This window comes from Lates calcarifer, linkage group LG16_LG22 (genome assembly GCF_001640805.2).
Source record: "Lates calcarifer isolate ASB-BC8 linkage group LG16_LG22, TLL_Latcal_v3, whole genome shotgun sequence".
NCBI lineage: Eukaryota > Metazoa > Chordata > Actinopteri > Centropomidae > Lates > Lates calcarifer.
Genome location: NC_066848.1, coordinates 6,962,007 through 6,968,006, shown reverse-complemented (window position 1 = coordinate 6,968,006; position 6,000 = coordinate 6,962,007). Strand labels below are relative to the sequence as shown.

The window sequence follows — 6,000 nt, the reverse complement described above, 5'->3', positions numbered from 1 at the left end:
AAAATGGCATGAAAAACAAAAAATGTCATAGTATAGTGAGGCATGAAAAACCACCAAAAAATGTCATAGTATAGTAAGGGTCAAAAATGGTCAGAAAATGTCATAGTATAGTAAGGTCAAAAATGGTCAGAAAATGTCATAGTATAGTAAAGAAAAAAAAAAAAAAAAAAAAAAAAAAAAAAAAAAAAAAAAAAAAAAAAAAAAAAAAAAAAAAAAAAAAAAAAAAAAAAAAAAAAAAAAAAAACAAAAATCATAGTATAGTAAGGCATGAAAAATGGTCAGAAAATGTCATAGTATAGTAAGGAGTCAAAAACCACCAAAAATGTGATAGTATAGTGAGGAGCCAAAAACCACCAAAAAATGTCATAGTATAGTAAGGGGTCAAAAATGGTCTAGAAATATCATAGTATAGTAAGGCATGAAAAATGTTCAGAAAATGTCATAGTATAGTGAGGCATGAAAAACCACCAAAAATGTCATAGTAAAGAGTCAAAAACCACCAAAAATGTCATAGTATAGTGAGGCATGAAAAACCACCAAAAAATGTCATAATATAAGGGGTCAAAAATGGTCAGAAAATGTCATAGTATAGTAAAGGGTCAAAAACCACCAAAAAATGTCATAGTATAGTGAGGCATTAAAAATGGTCAAAAAATGTCATAGTATAGTGAGGCATGAAAAATGGTCAAAAAATGTCATAGTATAGTGAGGCATGAAAAACCACCAAAAAATGTCATAGTATAGTGAGGCATGAAAAACCACCCAAAAATGTCATAGTATAGTGAGGCATGAAAAACCACTAAAAAATGTCATAGTAGTAAAGAGTCAAAAAACCACCAAAAAATGTCATAGTATAGTGAGGCAAAACCACAACCCTAACCCTAACTCTAACTCTAATTCTAGCTATAAATACTCACTTTCATACATTAAACAGACCAGTAAAATATTCAGTGTTCAGAAGTATTTATTTGAGCAAGACTAATACAACATGTAAAAATTATAAACAATATACATAGAACTATATACACAGTAATGGATTGGATTTGAGTACTGATACTGCTCTATTTGAAATAGCAACACACCAAAATGAAATGACAAACACAAAATTTAACCTAACCCTTAAACAATGTGTAGACATGTGAATATGTGTAAGAAGGCTGCATTAAGATAGTTTCTGTGTCTTAAGCCGCATGTTTTCTTAAGGTGTCAAAGAAATATGAAAAAGTGTCATAGGTGGGTTAGGATGAGTACAGTTGAGTTCAGGAAAAGAAAAATACATTTATTGATCAGTGTCTGTGATTAACACATGTTCTTCTCTCTGCAGGAGGAGAAGATGACAGCAGCCGAAGACCTGAAGTGGATGAAAGAAAATAAAAGTGTTACAAAGCTGTTAATTAGATAAATGATAAAAGACCTCCACCATCTAACTGCTGTAAACAGTGTTGGTTTCCTGTTGTTCAAGTAAAAACACTGTTTTTCTCTACCATGTGTAATGTAGTCATGGGCACATTTTCCAAAGATGAATATGTCTTTATTAAACACCTGAGAATGTGAGAATGTTCAACTGCTTATGATACAACTATTTAATAACTGTATCACAAGCAGTTAAATGATCACAAAGATGCTTAGTAGACATTCATCTTTGGAAAATCTGCTCCTAACTACATTAACCCTAACCAGCTCTAACAAGTGTTTCCTTGTGCCAAATGTCTGTCATTATCTTTGCTCTGATTTGTTAATGTCTGGAATAAAAACATTTTAAGTGTCTTCTTAAACTTTAGCATTTCTCTGTTTTGAAACTGAAGTTATACAAATCATTTTTGAATTTTATTTTAAGAAATGTTTGATTCTCATGTTTTAATTTTTAAGACCTATTTTTAAACATAACTTTTAGACATTTTTTGAAGATTTTATACTTAATATTTAAAGGTTTTCAATTTATTTATTAAAACCTATTTATTAAAAGCATTTCTTTCTGTTTATATATATATATATATAGTTACATATATTTTTAGACTTCTTTGCAGCTACAATGTTGAGACTCAAACTGCAGCTGAGATAATGACAGAATCAGACTGAGAAGAATAAACGAACACTGACCTTTTCGGAAATGTCTTTACATCTGTCTCTTCTCTGTGATTTAATGGTTGAAGTTTGAATCCTGTGGAGAAAAACACAACAAACATTAATATAAAGATGTGACTTTTAACCCATCAAAATAAAAGCACAGAGTTTCTGGATATTGAACTTGAAACTATCAAAAGATAGAGAAGTAAAAGACACTCAATCTACAAAAAAAACAGTGTGGACTCTGGATTAATCAGAACTAGTCCAAGAGTTAAATTAGCTTTATTCACAACTAGACATAAGAAGCTGCTCTGACTAAAGAACTGACTCCACCAGCTCCTGATACTCACAGCAGCAATGGATGGAAATGTTTTTTCTCCAAAGTCAGTTAAAATTTGAATTAAATTTGGTTCCCAAAATGAAGCAAAATGATAGTTTTCTAGTGTAGAACTGAACTGAATATGTTCTTCACATTTTTATGATTTACTGTACTAATGAGAGGTAGAGAGAGAATGAGAGACCGGGAGAAAGGGGGAAGGGAAAGAGAAAGAAAAAGAGAGACAGAAAGAGAAAGTATGTGTGGGAGGGTGGCAGAGATAAAGAGAAAGCATGAGAGTGAGTGAAAGCAAGGAAGAGGGAAAGAGACAGAGAATTAGAGAGTAAAGCGAGAGGGAGAGAGAGAACTGATGTTTAAATTTTTAATTTTCTTTGAACTGTGCATTCATAAACTATGTAAATACATTTTAATAATGAGCTATATCTTTTTGTGACAAATCAAACTATTCAGACTTCAGATCAATTACTGAAGATACATAATTTAATGTCAGGGCTCTGTGTTGGACAGTTGATGTAAAGCAGATTGTGAATTACCTGGATGCCTCAGTTCTGGTCTCAAAGAACTTCTTCATTGTACAAAGACTATGATCGTGGACAAAGTGGTGACACCTGGGGGAAATAGAAAGAGAAATATACAAAGGAAAATGATCAATATACTACTACCTATTCCTCATCAACTGTTTAACTCCAAAACAACAAATAAATATTCAATACAATTCAATTCATTACAGCCAAACCAGAACATTTTCCAAACGTTAGAGTGTCAGAAAATGGGCTGTTTACTGTCCCATATGACAAGAAAAAGCATCACATCTCTAGGAATCACAAACACTAAATATTTGGGGGAAATTAACTAAAACTATTATATTTCTATATTATTTGTCTGACAACTAGTCACTGGAGGAATCATGTGTATTACTGTGAACTGCATAATAACTTAAAAATTTTTGAAAGCAGGGTTTTAACTTGTGGTGTTCTTAATTATACTTCAGTCCACAGGCAGAAGATTAACAACTATTATGCATTTTTTTTTTTAAATGATTACAAGTAGTACTATTTTCTGACAATTTATAGACACAATTAATCATTATTATTACATTCAATACTAAACTCGTTAAATACCAATAATTTAAACAATAACCCTGTTACTAACATTAATTATTCAGCTCATCAACACATTTTTTCAGACTGGATAAATCTTTAGGACACATACCTGTTTGGTTTGTGAGATGAGAGTTGGTGTTTCTGTCCAGGCTGCAGCAGCTGAATGAGTAAACCTGGAAAACACAAGTACAGTACTTGAAAAATAAATAACCTCATTAATAAAGAATAGTTCACATCCAAAACAGTGTAGAAGAATACAGCACTGAAAACGTAACACTAGAACCTTGTTAAGTTTGTTTAAAATTATTTTCCAGTTTCAGTTGTATTTCAGGATTGATTCAAGTTAAATGATTAACCATAAGACTGAAACGGAGTCACAAGCTAAAAATATTTTTAGAACCAAATAAAAACACTAAAACAGTAAGGAAAGTTCCTTTTCTTTAAAAGTAGTTCCTCTAGAAAGTCCAGATATGGATACAGATGAGAATGAGTACCTGTGCCTTGTTTTTGTTCAGTAGAGCTATTCCACTGAGAAAGACTTAAATCCAGTGCATGTTTGACATGTTTCATTTGTTTGAAAAGAATTTCCAGTTGTAGTTGGGACTGATTAATCGAACCTGAGGAATTTATTAAAGTTCAGTTATTAATCGAATGTTTTCTGTAGCTGAATTTAATTTTGAAGTTAAAGCAATAAATTCTTCAGTGTGTTGTCTTATCTCACATACTGTAACAACTTACCCACTGATGGGGCAATGTTCACACTCACTATTCATATGCGTATAATTCTGTATTGAAACAAGATATGAAAATGAAGTGAATACAAAATATGTGCCTGAGACTTTGTTCTTTCATTTGGTATGCAGTTTTTAACAATATGATATATTGATTCCAAGATTTATAAAAGAGTGCGAAAATCTTCCAATGACCGTCAATGTAACACTAACGGTGACAAAAAACGTGAGAGCTGTCCCTGCATCAGTTTTTATTGCTACTTTCTTGGCCTCCATTTTCAGAGCTGTAGCTGCATATCGCACATGGCCACACATTAAAACATTTTCACCCGACTACTTTCTTAATGTTTCAAGTCATGTCACTGTCACTTTACATAAGGTTATAACTCTAATCTTAAACCAGGTAAGGATTTTTGTCATCAGACGTCTGGATCTTCAGTACTCAGAGAAACGAGCTGAGCAAACAGCCACTCTCAATGTCCTGTGTCCGCGTTGCAGAATATATATACGAAACGGCTTTATTCAATGAGGCCTCGGTGGATAATTCAGCTCCCAGTAAAAACCTCCTGAACGATGAACACTGGAGGAATCCTAACTTAATAACAGGGTAAGCATTTAGAAACAACGTGAGCTAACGTTAGCGGCAGCTCCGTTATCAGCCCGCAGGCCCTTATTAAACAGATTTTGAAGGTGAAACTGTTAAAACAATAACTCCTGCGATGACCATTAAGCAGCCAGACTGTGATTGTTAAGTTTAGTGAAGCCAGATAACGATAAGATATCCTGGGTATATCGAACCTGCTTGGTAGTACAGGCCTCTGGAACAGACATAGAACTACATAGAACTACATAGACACAATAAGATGCAAAGCAACCACAAAGACGCTGACCTTAAGTAGATGTAAAACAGTCAGCTAGAGACGCAAAAAAATACAAAACCACCAGAAATAGACAAAAAATTATCACATCGACATGGCAATCCGACATAAACTAGCTAAAAATGTCCAAAATGGAGCACAAAAATACAAAGAGATAGTAAAATGTCTGCAGAGTTATTGTAAAGAGATGCAAGCGGTGTTGTAAACAGACAAACTGACTACTACACAGTTACCACCCTCCACAACTCATGTCAGGGAGGCTTTAGTCACAGAAACACAACACACTAAAGCTAAAACTAACGCTTGACTTTAATGCATATGCTTGCCCCTAATGCTAATGCTAATGCTAATACCCACGTGTAAAGCGGCCAGACGCTCTCCAGTAACGCTAGCAGCTAACTGTGTGCCTTACCTTCGCGCAGCAGGTGTGTTCAGCGTCCAGTCTCACTCGTATTCAAGAAAAGAATCAGCTCCAGAGTTTGTTTTAGCATCCAGACCTCTTCGATAACGACATTTTCTCACAGTACTAGCAAACAGAGGTAACGGTTCAAACTCGGTTTAAATCTGTTTTCCAACTCTCTTCCGCCTCTCTGTGCGCCTCTAAGAATGTCGTGGCCAATAGCAAGACACGTCGCGCCCATGACGACATACGTCTGCTAGCATTGGCAGAAAAACGCTGATTGGCCAGTCGATTCTGGTCCGCCTAGCAACCGCCTCTGATTGGTCTTAAAATACATCCACCGTAAAGACGGAGAGAGGCCTTAGATGTATTATAACATCTGGCATACAGCCATTCGTCAGACATATCATCAGTGCACAAGAACTGGAGATGACACTCCTTTATTGTGACTGTTTTCTGACATAAGCCACATGTAATTTGTAAT

At 34.3% G+C, this 6,000-nt stretch overlaps 1 long non-coding RNA gene across 1 annotated transcript; it reads right to left on the bottom strand.

The window, feature by feature from the left end:
* Nucleotides 1–958: 958 nt before the first annotated feature.
* On the bottom strand, nt 959–5,755 carry LOC108892385 (uncharacterized). The gene is made up of 5 exons (XR_001962460.2): nt 5,529–5,755; nt 3,617–3,680; nt 2,938–3,012; nt 2,101–2,161; nt 959–1,351 (listed from the first exon to the last, which is right to left on the bottom strand). It is a non-coding gene; the product is annotated as an uncharacterized LOC108892385 (long non-coding RNA).
* Between the last annotated feature and the right edge of the window lie 245 nt (nt 5,756–6,000).